Source organism: Neovison vison, chromosome 4, assembly GCF_020171115.1.
Source record: "Neovison vison isolate M4711 chromosome 4, ASM_NN_V1, whole genome shotgun sequence".
Lineage (NCBI taxonomy): Eukaryota > Metazoa > Chordata > Mammalia > Carnivora > Mustelidae > Neogale > Neogale vison.
This window is the reverse complement of record NC_058094.1, coordinates 57,036,628-57,053,242: the sequence shown is the minus strand read 5'-3', so window position 1 is coordinate 57,053,242 and position 16,615 is coordinate 57,036,628. Positions and strand designations below refer to the sequence as shown.

The 16,615-nt window shown below is 38.0% G+C and overlaps 1 long non-coding RNA gene across 1 annotated transcript; it reads left to right on the top strand.

The window, feature by feature from the left end:
* The first annotated feature begins 9,943 nt into the window (after positions 1-9,943).
* On the top strand, positions 9,944-16,212 carry LOC122904507. The gene is made up of 3 exons (XR_006384215.1): positions 9,944-10,973; positions 11,789-11,969; positions 15,667-16,212. It is a non-coding gene; the product is annotated as an uncharacterized LOC122904507 (long non-coding RNA).
* Positions 16,213-16,615: the final 403 nt, after the last annotated feature.

Sequence of the window (16,615 nt, the reverse complement as noted above, 5' to 3'; positions counted from 1 at the left end):
GGGTTCGCTCTAAGCTTGGAAGAGAGGTTAGGTAAATCTTCCTGCACGTAGTAGGTCTTGAGAACGTTTTAGTTACTGCCTCACCCCGCTCTCTTCCCCCCCCCCCCGGGAGCACAGTCCTACAGCAGCTGGATTGTTCCATGTTCCAGACCGTATCCTGTACAAACAGGATTGCAAGACAGCTTTTTAAGGTTGTTTTTTTTTTTTTTTTTTAATAATTTTTCTGAGGAACAGAGTTCATGTTCTGTTCGCCAGATGATGAAACATTAGGGATAAAAAGAACATTTATTAATGAATCATAACACTGATCAAATTCATTGTTACATCAGAGGTGTACAATTTAGCGTACTTCTAGCTGCAGTTTTGTTGTCTTCCATCCGTTAAGGAGATCTTGGAAAAAGCAGTCCTAAGAAGGATGATGTTGATGTTTCCCGAATTAGTAAACAAACAAAACAACTTCCCAGCACAGGAACCAACAGTACGAATGAGACAGAGTAGCTGCTACAAGTTAATAGGGTGTGTAGTTCACTTGGGCAAAGGAGGGGGGATTTTTCTAGAGCCGCAGTTGCCTGATCAAGTAGTTGCTCGCCACCTGAAATGTGGGTAGGCCAAATGGAGGTCTGAGGAAAATGCACATTGGATTTCTACAGATAACGTTATGGGAAAGAAAGAATGTGAACTAGTTCATTTTATGTTGATGACACGTTGATACGGGAATGTTTTTGAAAATTTAAAATTACATATGTGGTTCGGATTACACGTGTTGAATGGTGCTTTTCTGGAGGGTAAGAAAATCTTTTTGAAGAAGACCATGGCTTTCACTGAGTCATTGTGAAAGAAGGCAGCCATGTTGTACTTTCCAGGTAGGCCAGCAGATACACTTGCTTTATTTAATTTTTATGAAAGTGGGAGAACACCCCGAAAGAGTAATTCAGAGGACATTTTCAGAAAGCCAAGTTCTAATTCATGGAACCTTATGTATGTCACATGAACATCACAATAGTTGTTAATAATAATAAATGTACCAAGCTAGCAAGATAGTTGACTTAGGTTTAATGAATCTGATTCAAAATGTAAAACATGTAGAACATTTAAGATTTTGGTTGAAAATGTTTAAAATAAGCTTCAACTTTTATCATTTAATGTCTGGATATAGTATACCTCTTTAGTTTTCCAGTGAGCTAGTAAACTGAAATCTCAGGGAAGCCTTACTTCTAATTTTCTATACTTAATTTAAAAACACATTTGTTTTTCATTCCTTTATTTAACAGAAGCCTGCTGAGGCCCATGGGTATTGCTAAGCAGTGTTGATATGTTGATATGAAGGTGAACACCCAGGCATGGCCCTTACTCTTTTGGAGCTAATAAGTACCAATTCAGAGACAGTGAAAAAGTAGATAACCATGGCATAGTGTATTTGGCCTTTGAGTGTTTTACCTCTGTAAATGCAACATGTTAATTGTTTAAACCTAGAATTTATAAATTCCCGTCAACGTGTTAATGAAGAGTCTTATTAGGACTTGGCTTTGGGCTTAAAATATATTAATAAAAAATCAAAGTATAATTCATTCATCCATTAATTATGAGAACTTAAAAAATAGAGTATTTCTTTAACTATAAAGAAAAAGATGAAAAGAATTATAATAGCATCTTATTTATGATACTTTCTTCTAGCCTTTCAGCAATTTTTAGGTTCTAAGGAATTTAATAATAGAAATGTAAAGGAGACATTGATTTATGCCCCTAACGTAGTTTAGAATTGCTGACTTTAAAAAGTTAAATCCATTTTAGCATATTACATAGTTCTTAAATCAATATATTTGAGTCTTTTAGAAAAAAGTTAAACATAGATCTTATGTTAGTTTACTACTGTTGCTGTAACAAATCACCACAGAGTTAGCAGCTCAAAACAACACCAGGGTAGTGTCATGCAGTTCTGTGGTCCGAAGTCCAACTCTCATCTCACTGGGCCAAAATCAAGGCGTCCATAGATCTGTGTTTCTTTCTACAGGGTATAGGGAAGAATTTTTGTTTTGTTTTGTTTTGTTTAATCAGGTTGATGGCATTCAGTTCCTTACTGTGGTAGTATTGGTTCCATGTCAGCTTTTCAGCTGAGGGCATGTTCCCAACTTCTACAAGTCATCTATATTTCTTGGGTGTTGGCCCTCTCTCTTCCTCTTCAAAGCCAGCACAGCTGGATTGAGAGCCTTTCATGATTTCTCTTACCTTTTCTTCAGTTGTTTTCTCTCTAATTGCAGTCTTTTAAGAATCTAATTAGATTGGGCCTGCCTAGGTAATTGTGGATAATCTCTCCATCTCAGGGTCCATAACCTTAACCATGTCTGCCATGTTCTTCTTGCCATGGTAAGGTAGCATATTTACGGGTTCCAGAGGTAAGGGCATGGACATTTTTAAGGGCCATTATTCTGTCTACTGCAGATCTTAACTGGGGCCATGTGGTATATACAGCATTTCTTACCAGTATTCTTACCAGTTGCAGAGTAGGGAAGTCTCTTACCTAACTTCTCATGGCTATTAAGTGATGAAATGAGGATTTGAACCAACGCAGTCTGGTTCCAGAGCCTACTGCAACATAGTAAAAATTACTTCTGAACATCTGTATTTATTAAACACAGTTAGTGATAGAGTGATGGGTTCAGGATTTGGTGTCATAATGTCTGGCTTCAAATTCTACCTTTACCAGTTACTGGATGACCCTGAACAAGTTAATCAATCTCCGTGGGTTTCACTTAACAATAACCTGAATTAATAATAACATTTGAGTATTAAATGAGGCCCTGTATGTACAATACTTAGCACAGTGTCTTCACAAATAAGCCATTGCTAGCTATAATTATTGGTGGCAATTCAACATTTAAAAACAGTAGTTAATTGTAAAAAGAAATGTTTCTTTTAGGTAATTTCAGTCTCTTCGTAAAGTTAGATTTTAAAAAATATAATTAAAATTAAAAATAATTTTTTAATTGAATTTTTTCTTTTGATATACCACAATGCTATCTCCTTTCTCAGGCACTGATTTCTCCCCACTGCAGTATAACTTCCATCTTTCTAGCACTGTTACTTTCTAGTGTTATCTGACTGTACACTGTTAAGCACTTCGTCTAGATTCTACTTGCCCGGTTAATGTCCAAATGACGTAGAAGGGTAGCAGGACAAAAAATCCAAATACTCCCTCTCACCATCTGTCAGCCTAGTGTTTACACAGCCATCATTGCTAACTTGTCACTGTTCTTTTGCTTTTATTCCTTGAGGGAGGCCCATGGTGTATCCTGGGCCCCTGGCCACAATGCCATCTAATACCACTCCAAATCCCACCCTCTCTTCTCATAATCTCTGCTGCCATTGCCTTATTTCAAGCTCTCATCATCTCTGCACTTTAATCATTTCCTGACAAATCCATGGCCTCCAGCCTTACCTCCCTTAAGTTTTAATCTCTTCTCTGGCTCACCAGAGTGATCTTTCTAAAGTACTAACTCATGTTATTCTGTTACTCTCTTATTTAAACCCTTCAGTGTCTACCCCACACACCAGTTCCTACAAACACTATTCCTTTAGAGTCTCTTAACACCAGTTAGGTGCTTCTACTGTAGCATTTAAGTATCACAATTATTTATTTAAGCACTAGTCTTTCCTTCTAAATCATGAACTCATTGGTAGGATTAAGAGATAGTTTGGGGGGGAGCCTGAGTAGCTCAATAGGTTGGGTGTATGACTCTTGGCTTTGGCTCAGGTCATGATCTCAGGGTCCTGGGATTGAGCCCTGTGTGGGGCTCCACATTCAGTGGAGAGTCTGTCTCCCACTTTGCTCCCCACCATGCTCCTAAAAAAGAGATGGTTTTGCCTGAATGAATTTATTATATTATTTTGTCATTATCTATTTACATGGATGTCTTCTGTCACTTAAACTGATTTCTTGAAGGGGAGGCTCATTGTTTTATTCATTTCTTTTTACCTCTTTGCCCAAGACAGGAGGCACTTAGTAATTGTTGAATGGATAAAAAGGAAAAATAACTCAGAAAACATACAATTGAAAAAAATTCTGCTTAAGCCTAAAACTGTATATAAAACAACTTACTGGGAATATATAAGGTTATGATTTTAGAAGAAGCATAACTGGTAGTTAAAAGCATGGACTCTGGAGCCGGAGTACCTAGCTTTGAATTCTGACTCTGCCACTTACTGCAATATGCACTCTTGGGCAAGCTAATGAAGCCTATATCTTCTTTGTAAAACAGGGATGGTGATAGTAACCATCTCTTAGGGTTAACAGATCAAATGAGTTAATGTTTCTAAAGTATCTATAATAGTGTCTACGACATACTACATATTCTAGAGGTGCTTGTGTATTGTGTTCTAGAGAACACAATAATTTATATTCTCATTGCTTTTGATGATAGCTAATGTCTTTATAACACAGTGATAAAAAAAATATCCCAGAGTTTTGTGATTGTGATGTTTAGAGATTTTTAACTTTCAGTGATTTTTAATATTTTACATTATACAATGACCATGTATATTCATCGACATCTAGTGAGTACTGTGTATGATTCCTCTCATGAGTAAGTTACATATTTTCTCTTTGTATTATTTTTCTATGATCTGCCATGATTTAACAAATTACTACAAACTTATAGCTTAAAAATAACATACATTTATTATCTTATGGTTCTGTGGACCAAAAGTCCAACACTAATCTCACCAGGCTAAGATCAAGTTGTCAGCAGAGTTGCAGTCCTCTGTTGAGACTCTTAGGTAGAATCCATATTCTTGTTTTGAATCCATTTTCTTGTCTCTTCCAGCTTCTAGGAGGTGTCCACATTCCTTGGCTAGTGGTCCTTTTTCTCCATCTTCAAAGCCAGCAATGTTGTGTGTCTGACCAATCTGTAGTCACACCTCTTTCTCTGACTATAGACCGGGAAGGCTCCCTGTTTTTAAAGATTTCTATGATAAGAATTAGGTCCACAGAGATAATCTAGGGCAGTGTCCCATCTCAAGGTTCTTAATTGCATCTGCCAAGTCCTATTTGCCATGTAATTTACTCATGGGTCCTGGGGGGTGGGGTTCAGGTAAGGGCATTTTTAGGGGACCATTATTCTGCCTACCATACACTTGTACTGTTAAATGAATTATGGCTAAAAGGTACATAGGTTGTGCTTTCTGCAAATGGAAACAATATTAGCTAAAATGTGAGCAATTGTGTCAGTATCATCATTTATTCCTCTGGTGGTTGGAGAGAACAGTATCTGCCTAACATAGTGTTAAGGTACTACAGGGCTCACTGATCAGTGTCTGTTTTTAAGGACTTTTATTAAGGATGAGAGAATAAGCTCATATAGTTGAATATCTGTTAGGAGCTAAGGACTCTACAGTGAATTTCAGATACATCAGTCCTATTCAGTTTTCACAACTTTGTAACATGTGGTAGGCAGCCTAAAGATGACCCTCAACGATCCCATCACCAGTATACTATGACCTTATGTAATCTTGTCCCTTTCAGTATGCACTGGACCTGTGGACTATCCCAATAAAACAGAGCAAGACAATAGCAATAGGATATTATTTCTGGGATTAGGTTACAGAAGACTGTGACCCCTCTTGCTTATACATTCTCTGTTTCCCTTTTACTAGCTTGTTTTGATGAGTCAAGCTACAATGTGGTATGTTGCCATATAGAGAGGCTAACATCTCAAGGAACTGAGGTTAACCTCCAGCCAACAGCCAGGTAGTAACCAAGGCCCTTGGTCCAATAGCTTGTGGGAAACTGAATCCAACCAACAACCAAGCATGAAATTAGAAGTGGACCTTCTCTAATAGAGCCTTGAGATCAGAACAGCCCCAGTGAACACCTTGATTGCAGCTTTGTGAGAGATCCAGAGCCAGAGAACACTGCTAAGCCACCCCTCAGATTCCTGACCTATAGAACTTATGAGATAATAAATATTTTTAAGCCATTAAGTATTGTGGTAATTTGTTATGCATCAATATATAACTAATACTAAGATATTAATACTGTTTTAGTTATAGATGAGGGAAAAAAAGACATGATTAGGCAACTTTTCAGGTCTCCCAGTTGTTAGTGAAATAATGATGATGATAGCAATAAAATTAGAATTGATAGTAACTTCATTTATTGAGTACCTACTAGATGTTAGGTACCTTTCAAATAATTCTATGTATAGCATCTTCGGTTATTGCATCAACTCTATGAGGTAGGTAATATAATTATCTCATCTTATAAATAATGAAATTAGAGCATGGAGAGGTTAAAGGACATTCCCAAGATCCCCAGTTAGTCAACATATTGGTAGGATGTGAACCCAGGTTGTATGAGTCTAGAGTTTTCACTCTTAACCACCATAATATAGATAGATCTTCCTCAGCTTAAAACAGTACAGTTCTATCCTCATAAAACCATTGTAAGTTGAAATTATCCTAAGTCAGAGATGCATTTAATACACTTAATCTACCAAACATCCTAGTTTTTCCTAGCCAGCCTTAAATGTGTTCAGAACATTTACATTCATAGTTGGGCAAAATCATCCAACACAAAGCCTATTTTATAATGAAGTGTGGATATCTCATATGATTTATTGAAAACTGTATTAGAAGTGAATAACAGAATGGTTGGATGGGCATAGAATGGTCAGAAACATGTTGACCCTTTACCGTCATGATTGCTTGGCTGACTGGTAGCTGTGGCTTGCTGCCACTACCCAGCATCATGAGAAAGGATTGTATTTTTTATTGCAATTTGAATTTGAAATTGAATTCATTGAATTCATTTGAAATTGAGTTTATTGAAATTTGAATTCAAAACTCAAAGTACGGTTTCTAACGAATGTTTATTCCTTTTGCATCATCATAAAGTCAAAAAATCACAAGTTGGACTATCATAAGTCAGGAACTATTTGTGAATTGTTCCTTCAAGATCTGTGTTGTAAGGCAAAAAGATATGCGTGTAGTAGGAAGAAAGCAAGAGCTCCAAGAGTTTACCAGCAGCGAGGTTAATCCTGATCAGAGTATTAGGAAATGCTCAAGTGCCAGGGAGCCATCTGATCTCACTCCTGAAGGCTGGGTAGGATTTAGGCTTGTGGCTGTTAGAGGAAGGAATATATTAGATGAGCAAAACAGGTGGAAAAGCACGAGACATGAGAAAACACCACCTCACTGTGTCTAGAGCTGGGCAGGATGAGGAATAGTGAGAGATAAAATTAGAAAGGTAATTTGGAGCCTGGTTATGTAAAAGATTAAGAGTAATTTTTATAAAAAGTTGATCCTGGAGTTTTTTGACTAGTAATTTAAATCAACTGCATTTTAGTTTAAACTATACAACAGAACTATTATAGAGATAATATATTAGTGAGTTCAAAATATGGAGAAACTGATTATACGGATTGTATTAAAATATGAAATTTAGTTCCAGTGAAAGGCAAAAGAAAAATAGGAATGCACATGGAACATTTTGTGTGATTAAATTTCTTGGATGTGTTCAGTTTGTATTTAAACTAAAACGGCATGAGTATCAAAATTTGCAAACCTTTTTATTTCCTTGTAAAAACAATACTATTAGTGGTTACATTCAAACCACATTAAGTATTTCACTAAAAGTAGGGCATGTAGAAATAAAAAAAGTCATTATGATTGTATTCTCAATTACCTGGGAGTGGACCTTAAAAACACTACTACAGAGGAAAGTCATATAAAGCAGGGCTGAAAACATTATCCTCTCTTTTTCTCAAAACATCATTCAAATTCACTAGATGGAAATTTAATTTTGTGAGATGTCTGTACTGTTCAAATTTGTTTATGGTGTGAGCTTTCAATTTAGACAATTTATCATTACTTGGAGAGAAACTTTTTCTCTTAAGCCAGATTGAGTTTCCTTTCCAGGGAATATATGAATCCAGGAAAAATGTTTCCATAGCTCATACCTAGCCAAAAGCAGTGGCCATGGAGGAACGGACTGCTCATTAAATAATGACAAAAGGAAAATATGTGTTCTCTTTTCCCATAGTCTCTCTGTGTCCTTGACATGTCTCACAATTCTCCAGTCCATAGATTCAAGAAGATTACATTTTGATTCTTAAGTTTTGGGGCTGAACTTTTGTTTCACAACAGTATTAAGCAGGTGATTGCAAATATGAAATATATAGAAAGGCCTGACTTTGATTTGTGTCTGACAGTTGTGTGACCTTTGGATAGTCTCTTAACTGTCACAAACCTCAGTTTCTTAATCTCTCATCTGTTTGACATGTCCTCTAAGATTTCTTTTTGTTTTAATGGATTAGGATTCTAAAGGACAATTCTGTATGACTGCAGTTTCAAGCCAATTCTACACTTAAACATGTGGGCCTCTACGCTGTCTCCATGTATTTTTTGAAGCTATCTTTTCTATGTCTGCAAGTTTTCCACAATAACATAATTACATCCATAAGAGAGGCTAAGTCCTAAATTCTTAGCCTCACCCCAATTTGGCTCCTCTTCTTGTTATTTTTGATCTCATAATTTAGGGGAGGATACTCCCTCCACCTCTCAGGCAGACAAATTCTGCACCAGCCCTAGAGGAATAAGCCTGAAGTCATTTCCTTATAAAATCTCTCCCTTTTCTACATGTAATTAAGCATTTGTACTGTATATCTTACTGCTATAACAGAGGAAGTTAGAGAGGAGAAGAAAAAAAAATATGGCAGTTATTCAACCTGACACCATTAAACTTTGCAACCTCAGCATTCAAGGCATCACTTCATCCCCAGCCCAGGTCCCAACCCTGGAGGATTGCAGTGACTCTTAGGGGCAGGAAATTTCTTCAAAAAGAAGCCTTGGAAACCATGATAAGGTGTTTCAAACAAGAGCTATTGGCTCATTACATCAGAGGTTCAGGACTAGTCTGCAGTCAATATTCTTGTGTGCCTCCAAAATGTAGGAAGTAGAAGAAAGATTTATACAGATGCATGGGGATTTCACATGATTTCTAAACAGCCTGGGAAGCATCCAGAAGTCTTGATTCTCTTGAGGTTATGAATTAGTGCCTTGTTTTTCCTGTAACTCATTTTAGAAGCATCTAATAACTAAACATTTCTCCTCATTATCTGTGGGTCATAGATTCCCCTGAAAGTTGGATAAGGTAACGCTGTCAGGTTAAAAGAAGGGGCCTGGAGTTAAGGAGACCTGATCGCTTGTGCTCACATTCTCTGCTGAACTGAGTGCCCTTGGGAAAATGACAGAACTTCTGAGGGCCTTTGTACTGCATGTGAAAATGAAGAGTATGGGCTGGGTAGGTTTTGAGAACCTTTCCAGTTCTAAATTTACACCATTCTAAGAGTAAGTTGCCACTTGCCTATAGATACTTTGGATTAGACCCAGATCCTGAGGTGAGTGAATGTCAAAGGGTGGTGTGCTTAGCTAGGCTTTAACATTATCCAGAGTTGTAGAGGCACAGCCTTAATCCACTTTGATTCCAGAAACTTCTGAGGAGAAAAATAGCACTGAGAATTGACAAGCAAGTTAGACCTGAAATTGCTATACCATCTCTAAGTGTTTTGTTTCATAGTATTCAACTTACGGAGATTTAATAACTTCACAGTGTTCTTTTTAGCCATTATTATAGAAAGAAAGTATAAAATCTCTGATTTCTCTATTCCTTTCAAATTCTATCATTTAAAAATTATCTTTGTTATAAAATCTTACTAAGTTTAATCCAATGACAGTCAATGAAATGAGATTTTTACTGCTTGTATGACACTAAATCACTGTGGAAGGATAAAAACACGTATGTGAAAGTGCTTATATACTAGGAGAGGAGAAAAGCACTAAGAAATGAACACATGAGCAACAATAAAAGAATCAAATGCCCGGGACATTTTGCAGGAGAATGGGATTAACCAAAAAGGGAAAAGGCATGCTTTGGTTTTTTTAATAAAATATTTTTTGTGAGTACTTTGTCAAATTAAAGATTATTTTACTTAGAATCGGGTTGAAACCTTTCTTTTCCCAGCATGCAAAACTCTCTTTAAAGATAAATGTTGCAGTGGTATTTTTAATTATTGAGGCTGGGCACTTGTTTCCTCTTTACATTCACATACTTCCAAAGGGATTTGGAACATGGAAGAGTTCCATAGCTGTTTAGAGAAATGGGGACTTAGGTCTCTCTAATTACAAACATTACTTCCCAGTTGTAGCTAAGTTCAGGCTCTATTCTCTATAGTACGGAACCTTCCAAGTTGTGTTACATCAATATAATGTATGATCTGTGTGTTCTGGAACATCCAAACTTTGGTGAGTCTCTAGGATACACGAAGGCCAGTTTGTTTCAGCTAGCTTTGCTGTGAGTTATTTTTCTTTTTTCTATGTGGTTAGTGATTAGTGAATTACCAAATAAACATTTAACTTAGGAAATAAAATTTCATAAATTTCTCCTCCTTCCCAAGCAATCGTAGCTTAAACACGATGTAGCAATAGCGTAGTCTGTGTGTCTACAGGCTGACTACCCGAAGTTGTGCCTGAACACTACCCATAAGCTTAAAATGACCAGAAACTGCTCATTTTGTGGTAATCATGATATCATGATGGATTTCTGCTCACCTATCAAAATTTTATACCATATCCAAATAGGTTTAAGTAATATTAGCAAAGGAAAATATTTCTGAGGTATAATTTTTAAAAATAATGCTAATGTTTAACACAATACTTATTTATAATGAAGTGTAAGCGGCTCATATTTCTGCTTAAGGTTATGCTATTTCCCTCTATTTTGTGAAATAATATTAGTAGCTAATATTTATATTAACAGTGTCCGTATGCCAGGCACTATTCAAAGTGTTTTATATATATTAGATCACTTAATATTCACAACTTTGTGTAGCAGACGTTGTTATAATCACAATCCCATTTTACAGATGAAGAAAATGAGGCACAGAGATTAAGTAAATTGTCCCTGATCATAAAGGCAACAGGTGAGGATTTGCACTAGTTTCTCCAACTCTGGTATATGTGTTCTTAATTACTATGACATGCTTCTCCTAGCAGATCAACCTGCACATCGGCTGGGAGCCATATGCGGGGACTTGAACACCTGCAGCCAGAACCTGCTTTTCACTTAATGACTCCATAATAAATAAATGAAGTGGGGAGAAGCTAAATAACTAGCTGGTGACCAAGATTGGCTCCCTGATTTGCAGAGCTCAGTTCAAAATGAAAATATGGGGCCTCTTTTTCAAAAAGTAGGGGGTAAATGTATTATTAAAGTTACTAAAATGTAACGGTTTTCCCTTCATTGTCTCTATTGTCATGGTATTTTTAATTTGCCCTTTAATGTTGTTCTAAGTAAGGAAAATTTAAGGTTTAAATTGTTAGCATTGATTTTGTCATTTGTCTTTACATTGCACAATGTCTATTTTAAATGCAAATATAAGAGCATTTGGCTTATATGTGAAATCACCAAAATTGTAGCTTTTCTTGTAGCTTATAACTGAATAACTTTTCTGTATCAGAACAGTGGAAACTGCACAAAACTAACTCAACTGTTCTTATATCACTATTGACATACACACATTTTCTAATACGCTTTACTTCTGATTTATTGGTGAGTAAAGAAGGACTGAAAGGAGAAGGAAATGTGGGTCGCCCTGTTTTTTCTTTGCTTCTGTGTCATCATTTTTAATATAAAGTAGTTCACTAATACAGGGAGCTAACATAAGAAAGAATATGATAAAGTTTCCTGACTGTTCATATTTTTAAAAACACCATTGTTTTCTCTCTGTGTTTGAAGGAATTCTGGTTGGAATAGAAAGCATAGCCTCTTGGGATTATTGGTGTCCTTGCTCACTCAGTTGTAGACACAACACACTTACTGTGCACTTGATTTGAGTCTCTCTAAACTTCAGCTTATTATGTGGTATCCTTGAATTCCTGTGCTCATGGACCTCAGGAATACACATCGAGATTGGGAGGTAAGAAACAAAACAGGCTCACTTCCATTTTACTTTGTCTCCTCTGCTCACATGTATGTTCCATTGTCCAACTGGACTTTACTTACAAAACAAGTTCAAATATGAAATAACTGAGAATTTCATGGTTAAAATAGAAGAGCCCTTCTGAGTGCAAGGCCCTGCATAAGTCACATGCCTATGAAGCTGGCTTTGCTTTGGGCCATTACATGAGATGGAAATCGGACTAAACTGAAATCATCCTTCTAATCAGCCACAAATGTCCCAAATATTGTACTAAAGATATAAGTCACTGGCATGGGAGGGTTAGGTATGGCCACGGATGACCAAAACAGGGCAGCCAAGCCTACAAAGACAGTGGAGGGGCACCTGAGTGGCTCAGTCAGTTAAGCTTCTGACTCTTGGTTTCAGTTCAGGTCATGATCTCATGGGTCATGAGACTGAGCACTGCCCCACTCAGTGGGCAGTCTGCTTGAAGATTCTCTCCCTCTGCCCCACCCCTATTAATTTTTGCACTCTCTCTCTCTCATTTTCTGTCTTTCTCATAAATAAATCTTAAAAGAAAAAAAAAAAGACAGTAGAGTTGGCTGGCTACTGCCATATTGAAATGAAGCTGTGGAGAATAAGGACGACAGAAGTTTGCCCGTTATTTTTTAATGGTTAATGACTAAATGTGAAAATTAGGGAGCTTGAGTGGTTTTCGCAGTATTTAAAGGCAGGTAAAGTCAAATGGCTGGGAGGAGAACTAATTCTGAGAGTTACAGAGGTGTTGGACACTCAGCCAAGGTAGATCTGTTAGGGGAAGCTCAAAGGCCTAGTAGGGAACACGTGGGGATCCTGAGAAGTGGTACAGAGAACTCTGGATATGCCTGAGGATGCTGACTCTATAGTCCCTTGGAACCCTCTAGATGTGTGGAGGTGACTAGCATTCCCTTCCATAGAAAGGGCTGGCACTTGAGCTAGGCTGGAAGATGATGCAGAAGCCTCTTCTTGTGCCCTGTTCAGATTTACCCTCATCATTGTCCCTGGCTGCCAGACCAATAAGTAGGGAAGGGATTTTTTTTAAGGGTGCATGGTCAAGGGGTCAGGGGCACTTTCTTGGGAAATAAGGATGACCACCATAGCAAAGACCCTAGGCATGGGACAGTGCGCTACTGTGGTGGCTCCTAGAACCCTAGAAAAATAATGGACAATTCTCAGTAAGTTAGGAATGCCTGAGTTGGCCTGGAAGATGATAGAGAAAGGGGACAGAAATGCTTTAGAGAAGTGGGCATGTTGGAGTGGGTATATTAGGCAAGACCAGAAAATCCACCATGAGATTGGGTCCCATGGGAGGGCTGAGAGGACATACCATTCACCAAAGTCATCAGGCATGTGCTGGTGAGAAAGATGCAGGCCAGTAATGATGCTAGCTGGTCACAGAGCTCTGCTCACTTCATGAGTTGATGTACTATGGGGTCCATCAGTAGTAGAGGCCAGGTGGTGGCACCAGAAGCCAGCAGACCACAATTATTTTAAAATCTGGCAAGGTCACCAGGAGTTGGAAAGATGGTAAATAAAGCATGTGTCCCCAAGGGCAAATGAGAGTGCTGCCTAACATCAGTAAGTAAGAAAGAGAGAAAGGGAGGGAGAAAGGAAAAGGGTGGGGGGGAGAGAAAAGAGAAAAGGATAAAAGAGCAAGAGGCTGAAAATAGTCCTGTACAATAAAAAACTAAGATCCCTTGCTCAGTTCTCAGAGACAGTCAATTTTCAGGTCTGGAACCCACTGACTAAACAAGTGTCTAGGTCCCTAAGAGGAAGGGCTCTTCAACCCCAAGAAAAGTGTATACCATGGCAATTCTCCTATCCTAACCTAAAGAGACTTAAACAGTCTTTTATCTTGGTAAGAGTACACTGGGGAAAGGGGAATAACAAGATTTATGAGGACTATTGGACTCAGGATCTGAGATGACATTGATAACCAGAGACCAATGGGTCCTCCTGGTCTCCTGTTGGAGTGAGGCTATGGGGACCAGGTAATAGCGAATGAAGTAAATAAATAGTAAATAAAGTCCTGACTAAAATTCAGCTCACAGTGCGTCCACTTGTTCCATGGACCCAATGGTCATTTCCCCAGGCCCGAATGCAAATCAGAATCGATATATACTTGGAATGAGATTAACTGCCACATTGGGTCCCCGGCCTGCGGAGTAAGTGATATTATAATGGGGAAGGCCAAATGGAAACCTCTAAAACTAATCCCCTCTAACTCCCAGCCAAGATAGAAAATCAAAACAGTGTTTTATCCCAGTGGGAATGGTGGAGATTAGTGTCACTATTAAAGACCTGGATGATGCAGGGGTGGTGGTCTCTATTATATCTCAAGTTATTTGCCCAGTCTGGCCCCTGCAGAGACCAGATGGATCCAGGAAAATGGCTATCAACTACTGTAGGCCTAACCAAGTAGTAATCCCAATGGAAGCTGTCATTGCCAGATATGGTGTTGTTGCTAAAATAGTTCAATTAAGACCATTGACTTGTAAAATAAATTATTTTTCATTCCAGTTATAAAAGGGGGCCAGAAACAGTTCAAATTCATATGGGACAAATGACAATATTCATATATGGAAAAAGGAAGAAAAAGACCAAGCTTGAATTATGAGTAGGTTGACTGGGAAATGCCAAATCCCTCATGGCTTTATTAGACTTTGCTTACACTGCTTAGCAGTCTAGAACATTTCCCAGTGTTTTCTCTTTTCCCCTTCAGTCATGGACATACTTGTATCATGGTCTGATGGCTCTCTCAGCTGCATCTTGCTCTCTCTTTTCATATAGGATTTTTCCCTAGTAAGATTGTTCCATATTTAATCCTCCCTTTGCATCCAGAGGAACTAGACCAACATGGCCCTCTACCATGGGAGAACAGATATGTTATTTGATTAATTTCCAGTTTTCTACTATTTTCCATGACCTTATTAGTTCTGTCCCCTTCCATTTGCATAATCCTCCTTGACTGCACTTGCAGAAGGCTTTGGAGACTATGCCTTCTCTGAGGACTGAGTGATTTTTCTCAGCCTCCGCTTCCGGCTTCTGGATGGTAGGAGATCAATGGACATAGTAACAAATGGTCACAATCCTCTTTGAGTCCAGGCTGGTGACAACACAACTTTCATAAAAACATAGCTTGCATCTTTAATTCTGCTTAACTTTATTTACCAATAGTCACACCCATGATTTTTTTTTTTTTTTGAGACATTTCTCTTTCCCTAGGCTCAACTGCTGGTAACTTAAGTGTACATTCATTTAGGGGAGAGCCACTTCTTTTGATGTCTTTCTTCAAGGCATTTTGACCACCTGAAAGATTTTGCTTTATTCTGCCTTAGGGCATTTGCTCACACAATCCCATGTGGACCCTCATCCTTCTTGTTTTACATTTTCTAGTTCTCACACTCCTTTTAGCCTTCACCTCCTACTTGCAATATTGTTACTAGATCATTTTGAAATGTTAGAAATACCATGCTGCGGAAAATCCTGTTCATTAGACATTCAGACAATCGCTGGGTTCCATGTCTTTATTCTTCCTCTCATGCATTTTCAAAACTTCTATAAGCTGTTTTGTTATCTAGGTTAGCTCCTCACTTTTGCCTATTCATCTTGCTTCTCTTTGCTAGAAATTCACTCATGTTTTTGTTGTTGTTTTCATTTCTGTGTCAACACATAGAAAAGAGGAGCAAGGACCAGCCCTGGGACGCTCCAACGTTGAAGAATCAGGGAGAAGAGGAGGATCCAGTTGAGGAGAACGAGGAGGAGAAATCAAGGAGGGAGGAGAAAAAGCAAGAAAAGGGATTCTAAGTGGAAACTAGCAAGTGCACTCAATGTTGTTGAAAAGTCAAGCCGGATGTAGCCTGAGAATTGACTACTTGCTTGAACCACACGGGTCATTGGTGACCTGGGCTAAAGCACTTTTGGTGGAGTGAACTCTAATTATGATGGATTCAAGAGGAACAGAATCTATGTCTCATGTTTCATTATGTAAAGAAATCTCTCACTTCCTCTGTGTTTCTTCATTTCTGCATTTCTGCCAACCCCCTCAATTGGGATAAACCAAACCAGTATCTTTATCCAGAGTATCTTTACTTCTCAGAAAGTGGAAGAATGGAAATAATTATATGTATTTTAGTACTTTATCCCCATCTCATCCATTGGTCTGGTCTGTTTGTAGAATCCCTGAAATTGTCCCTGTATTTCAACCTTACCACTTGGCATGAAGGCTCCCTAAGTAGTTTTAGTGATAGTAACAGTTTGTCTTATCCTTTCAATTTGAAGTGCTTGTTTTCCTGTTATATCAAATGGCTGCTCAGTGAGTATTCAAGGTACAGAAATGATCAGGTTCCATTTCCAGCTAGCTGGATAAAGAATATAGTTGGCTGGGCAGCAGCTGGGTTCTAGCCTTGATTCTGAAATGATTGTGTGATTCAGTGAAGGTTCTTAGTTGTAAGAAAATCTGGGCAGGTCACTTATGAAAATTTAATCTCTAAAAAGAGAAAGCCTTTAAAAGTTCCTTAGATCCATAAATGTCTATTCCTTACTGCTCTCAATTCTTCACACATTTTTTAATCAACTTATTTTTCCCAAATATCTGAAGGAGTAGATGATATTATTCATGCTTT